Genomic DNA, 6,803 nt, shown 5'->3' with positions numbered 1-6,803 from the left:
CTGAATAAATGAACTCTTGAGAAGGGAAAAACACTTTTTTCAACCACTTCTTGTTTAAAAAAAAAACTCCTAATGAATATTCATTACCTAAGGGAACGGAGAGATTAATACATCTCTAGTGATGTATGGTAACGGTATCTTCATTACGTTCTCTTAATGCTATGTGGCAAGCAAATAAGTGCTCAGTATGACACAGACTGAACTTCTCATGCAACGTGGGGTTTCATAGATTATGACACAGATGGCAAATTCCAACACTCAGTTTCTTTCACTGTCTGAAAACAGATGGACAGGTTAGGCTCCTGAGTGTCCTGAGTGTCTGAAGTGTGCCAGAACAATCTAGTTCAGATAAACTTTATATTATTCTTTCTACCTACTGAATTTACTGGAAGTCCTTAGAAAGTCACCATAAGATTTCCTTGATTGAAATGTTACCAATCAGTATAGACATGGATGAATAGAATTGGTGGTGAGAGCAGAGGGAATTTAATAACAGGGTTTTTGTTGGTTGACTCAGCTGATGTGTCAGTTCTGTACCTTTAGATCAACTGAGACTTTATGAACTGCTGCAATGGAAAAATACTGTTCTCTTAAAAATGGCCTGGCACTTAATAACTGAGTCAAATTGGTGATTTTCATTAGAGTACTTGACCTGATGTGACAACAGAAAGGGGGAAAATTAAACAGGCACCTCACTTTTTCACAAGTAGGGCGGTTGGGGATGTCAGTGATTAAAAAAATCCCCCAAAAGAAAAAGAACACCAATCCATTTTAGTAGTTTATTGATAACCAAATAACAGACCTTGATCATGCTCATAGTTAGGTATGTTGGTGCTTTGCCATTGCCCTTAATTTCAGCAAGGTGTACCTTATATACCTTTCCCCTTGGGGATCTTCAATTATTCATCAAACCACTCTATGGAAATCTCACTTCTGCTTATAGGATTTTTTCCAAATGCTATGTTAATATTGACTGCTTCCAGAAATTTCTTCTGCTCTATTCTTCGCAGCAATAATCTCTATCTGCTCTCTTTCAGTAAAATCACTGCACCACATCTCATCCTAGGCTGCATTTTTTGTCTTTGGACCATGTTTCTGTGATTCCTTCCATTCAGTGATGATGATGACAAGTCTTTATAATTAAGAGATATTGGATGGTTTCAGTAGAAATTGAGTGATGACATGTGTGCCAGTGAAATTTGGGCAGCTCTTTCTTCACCATCGTTAGTGTTACAGTTACAACAAGGAAGCAGTATTTTTACTTCAGTTACCAAGTTTTGATAAACAGGACGTAGGATTTCCTTCACTGGTACTTTTTGTTTAATTGTCCAACAGTTTAAACAATTTCCTGAGAAATTCACATCAAGTGTCATATCATGTTTGCTGACTGGCTTCATCCCGTCAAAGTAACTTCTCAGCTGGCTCACTTGGTCCCTGCAGTTTGGGTGTGCACAGTTTGCCATGTACCCTTTTGCAGCACCCAGCATTGTGCTACGGGAATTTCCTTTTCAGAGATTGGGAGTCACCTGTTACTCAACTCATGGCTAGCAGGGGCAAGGCATGAGAAGAGAAAGGTCTGGTTCTCTTTACAAGTGAATTTTTGTGGCTTTTTGACTATTGCAGAAATAGTTCTTCTACAGTTTCTCCAGAACAACAAAAAATTTTTTCCGGATAAATACATTTAAACATAGAGTTCATTGGCCAGTGAAATCACTGGATTGACAAATGAATCAATAGAGTTATACCACCCAGCTCCAAGCCTGAATTTATCTTTTTATGTCCAAGATCTAGCAAGCAACTGATGACCAAACACGTTGCACCAGTGCCTCAGGTGCCTTTTCTGTGATTTAATTATAATCAGATAGCAAAACCCACTTACAAGGTACATCTTCAAAGCACTGTGTAATGTGAGGTAATTTGCTTGTATTCATAATTTTATTAAAGGAAATTATAATCTTGAGTTCCCATATGTGGAGCACAAAATTATGAGTTTATTTTGCTTGATACCCTCCCACATATATAGATAATAATTTAGCTCTTTTCTATGCTGACTGGCAGGAAGGTACTTACGAAATACTACATTACAAGATGGACCACAGATCAATCTCCCAGTTGGGCCTTAAAGTAGAAGATTATATTTCATCTTCTGCTAAAGTTTGTGGAAGAGACATGAAAAAGCAAGTAACAGGCTTACATCCACTATATTGCTGCTTCATCTTGGGTGAAAAGTGTTTAGTTCTAGAAATCCCCCAAATCTTGAAAACTACCAGTGGCAAATACAGATTATTTGAAAAACTGTAAAATCCCAAAAGAAGCATGTTTGCCTTACCTGTTGCCAAATATTAAATGACTAATGCTTTAAGGAATGATACATTTTACATTCAGTGTTTTCAGGGGGAGAGGGAGGAATATTCATTGTATTTCTTAAATACTTGTTCTCATTACTTAGACCTCTGGATTTTTGACTGCTGCTGGAAATTTACTGTCAATTAACTCAGACGGCAAGAAGCTTGATAGGTTCATGAGAGTTATATAGGAAAAAAGAGATTTTGTGGTCTGTTTCAGGGCCAGTGTTGGAAAGGAAGCTCAGCCTTGTAAGATCTTGGTGTACTGGGTCTGGCTGGGACGGACTTAACGTCCTTCATAGCAGCCCATATCGTGCCGTGTTTCAAAATTGTGGCTAAAACAGTGTTAATCGACAACACAGCAGTATTTTGGTCATTGCTGAACAGTGCTTGCACAGCGTCAAGGCTTTCTCTTTCCCACTCTGCCCCCCCAGCAAGTAAACTTGGGGTGGGCAAGACATTAGGAGGGTACCTAGCCAGGACAGCTGACCCAAACTGACCAAAGGAGCATTCCATCCCATATAGCGTCCTTCTCACCAATAAAAGCTCAGAGGAAGGAGGAAGAAGTGGGGACATTTGTGGTTATGGCATTTGTCTTCCCAAGCAGCTGTTACACATGCTGAGGCCCTGGTTCCCAGGAAGCATTTGGACATCTGCCTGCCAATGGCAGGTAGTCAATGAATTCCTCTTTTTGCTTTGCTTGTACGCACAGCCTTTGCTTCCCCTATTAAAGTGTCACTGTCTTGATGTACAAGTCTTTTTGCCTTCCTTCTATTTCCTCCCTGTCTCACAGGGGAGTGGAGTAAGCGGGCAGCTGTGTGGGTATTTGGCTGTTGCCCAGGGTCAAACCTCCCCCACAGCTGACTACCTACCAACATGAAAAGTGTAGACTTTTGGGGCATGTACCCGTCATACAGCCCTTCTAACATAGGAAAGATAAGTGAAGAAAAGAAAATCGATAGCATTTTAACTGTGTCTTCTGAAATATTTAGTCTACCACTTATCTTCATATAAAAAAAACACTAGAAGTATAAAGCAAATATGGGTGAAGAGTCATACTTAACATCAGTAAAAACACTGGTGGCTTGCTAAGTTATATAAATGATTGCTAGATGGTATTTTTCATCTAGAAAACTTAAAAAATGGGCAAACTGTACCTTAGTTTCTCTTGATGACAAGAATCTTTTAGTCCTGTGTGGTGACAAACACAATCTTGAAACAAACAAATCAGTATTATGCAATTCTTCTATAATTATTGCAGTATTAACCCATAAGAAAGAGAACAACCAAAAATTCAGCATGTTTCTGCTAGTAGCCCTTAGCAGATCACCAGGAAAGGGTATGAGAGCATGGCAGGCACTCAGTGATATGCTTCAGGGATATCTGCCACGATTTGAACCATCCTTGGATTAGACTGTCCTTGAGACAAAGGCTCTAATCAGTACTTGATACTGGCAGACTTTCAATTTGTGAATTTACATAATTACTTTTTAAGCTTTTCTAAACTTTGATATTCACAATATGCTACAGCAGTTAGTTCTCAGTTTGATGACATCTCATGGGAGAATTGCAACCTAACAATATGTACATAAACTAGCTATTCTGCTTTTATCAAATTTTGTTACCTGCCACTCAATCTTGTTTAAAATGTTATTCTACAATTCTGAGAACTCATTTTCAGATTCATAGTTAACTATCAGCAAACATTCTCATCTCACTAAGCACCCTTTTTGCTTTTATTAATATGTTGAACAACAAGGATCTTAGCATTGATTCCTCCTTACACTGTGAAAGCTGAACATTATTCACGTTTCTATGTTTCTTAAAGCAACTACTGGTCTATAATAGGTCTAGTGTTTTTTCCTGTAGTCTTTTCAGACTTTGCTGGTGTGGAACCTCGTCAAAAATTTTTTGAAAGTCCACGTACACCATTCCACTCTTTCCACAAGTTTATTGATTCCTTCAAATAACTCCTACAGATTTGTGTGGTGACACTACTCCTATGCTGACTCTTCCTCATTGTATCATTTATACTCATGTCTGTTATTTTTTTACTGACGTATCAATCAATTTACGCATGAAGACCTGTCTATCACCCGAAAGATTTCTTTCCAGATGCCTTCCAAACTTTAATTATTAATGAACAGCGCAGGCTCTGATCTGGAGGACAGCTTTTCCTGTATCTGCCTCTTACATGTCTCTCAGAGACAGATGTGCTGCCCACGTGTCTTACCTGGTATATTTGTTCTTGCATTCCTGAGCTTGTCTGGTAGCAGGAAGAACTTTTCTAAAGGAATTGTGCTTGAATTCACCACCCATGTCAGCTTTTGCCATTCATCTCCCTAGAAATTTATCAAACAACTTCCATTTCTTTGACACACATCTTTGCCCATGCCTGTTCTCTCAGGCTCTCGCTCTCCTTCTTGACATCCTGTCACTTCTGCCCCTCTGCCCACTTACGATGTCCTAAGGTCCACATTAATTTTCCTCTCTTTTCCTGCAGGTTATGCTCTCTTGCTTGCCTTACCTATCTATCTGCTGAGACAATGGCCAGCAGCATGGTTCACTTGTAGCATGGTATCCATGCTGTGATGGCTCAACATCACAGAGTATACTTTCCACACACATTTTTGGGGGAGAGGTCACTAGGAGGACAAGACCAAAGGCACATCGTTCAGCTTTTGTAAAGGGTATCTGTGATCTTGCAAAAGCACACATAAAATCTCTCTGGATTCAAAGGAAAAGTCAAATGATCCACTGTTGGTTGGTTTGTTTTTCTGTCACTCAACATACATATTACAACCATGATTTTAGAAAAGGACATTAGGATGTGCAAAGATAGCTTTTCCTAATGTACTGTGTAACTGTCACCTAATATATGGTGTAACTGTATACATAGGACATGGCAGAAAAGTTATTAGCCTCATTGTCTAAGTTTGGTATCTATTTCATCAAGTAGTAAACTGTCATGTCTTCTGCAGTAAAATTTTGCACAGAGGTGACTGCTGCACAGCCCCTAATAAACTTTTCCTTCTCTATAAAGCCACAATTCTTCCCCTTATCCCCCCATTTTCTAGGACCTTTTCCTTTGTATGCAGGCTTTCCTTTGTATGCAGTAAGATACAGTGCCCTAAAGCAGCCCACAGATAACTTGACATAACACCTATGCTCCTGTTGGATGAACAATGAGCATGTCATCCTTTACTAGGTCTGACGTACTCCATTATCAATACAAGCTGAAATAGCAGCTGATGTCATTCTTTCTAAAACGTGAGTTAGGAGAACGTTTGCTCTCCCTTCTCTGCACACACTTTTATTACTTACTACCAATGCCAGAAAACAGCCCAGCAATGTAAAACTCTTCCAAAGGTATGGAAGTCTAAAGGGTTACAGGAAGCAATTCAGAATATTCATTAGTTCATGTCTGCACTGTCAATAACTGAGGTTTGGTCAAAGTGAAAATCACCTGAACTGCTTTCAACCATAGTATCTTAATTTCCTCATGATGGCATCTGAGGGTGCTGGAGACAGTTGCAGTTCCTTCTGTCTAGCCTGACATACAAACAATGATCAGGAAGCTAGTTTCACCAAGTTAACTGATCTGACAGAAATGCTTTTATTTACTTCTCCAAAAGCAGGCCATGTCAAATTGCATCATATTTTCTAAGTAATATCTATATATATATGGATGGAAAGAGGCCAGTAAGAACTTTTCTGAATTGGGGGTTGTATCACCTGGGATTTCTTTCTTCAAAGCATTTTCCTGATTCTTTATCATCATCTTTCCTTCATTTCTGTGTTATAAAAGTTAATGGTTCCAGAGATTTGCATGGACACCTGTTGAGCAGAACCATTGCAACTGAACCTAGAACAATCCCAAGTCCTAATTGTCCAATTGCATGCAATGGCTGAGCTATGTAGCAAATTGAGATTAGCTCATCAAGAGAACCACATCACCATAAAACCAAAGCAATTCCCAAGTTTCAGAGAGTACCTGCATGACCTCATTCCTTCTGACAGTCTAATGGGAGCTGAGGATAACAGTGTAGGTGCCCATCTATCAAGTAATCTAAAGGCTAATGTATTTTAAAATGTTGGACATGATTATCAGCTCTGTAGCCACAGAAACAGTAGAATTAAAGGGATTAAACAACAGTTGTTAAACAACATGGAAAGGCTATTAGTATTTTATTTGCACTGTGGAGATGATTTCTTTCCAATCCATTGTATGTGTTTGATCTTCCAACTTTTTTTGAACAGTATTGTTCTATTATTTTCCTTCATGGTTTTCAGAAGTACGCATGCATTTTGAAGACACTATGACCATCAACAGCAGAGAATATAAGTCCTCTTAGTCCTCTTTTTTGGAAGAACTCCAAACTGCCTCCCTCTGCTATTACTTTTTTCTACATACTGCCTTTTAAATTGCTATGGCAGATTTTTTAAGATGACAATAGA

This window comes from Gymnogyps californianus, chromosome Z (genome assembly GCF_018139145.2).
Source record: "Gymnogyps californianus isolate 813 chromosome Z, ASM1813914v2, whole genome shotgun sequence".
Lineage (NCBI taxonomy): Eukaryota > Metazoa > Chordata > Aves > Accipitriformes > Cathartidae > Gymnogyps > Gymnogyps californianus.
Note: the sequence above shows the minus strand (reverse complement) of the source record.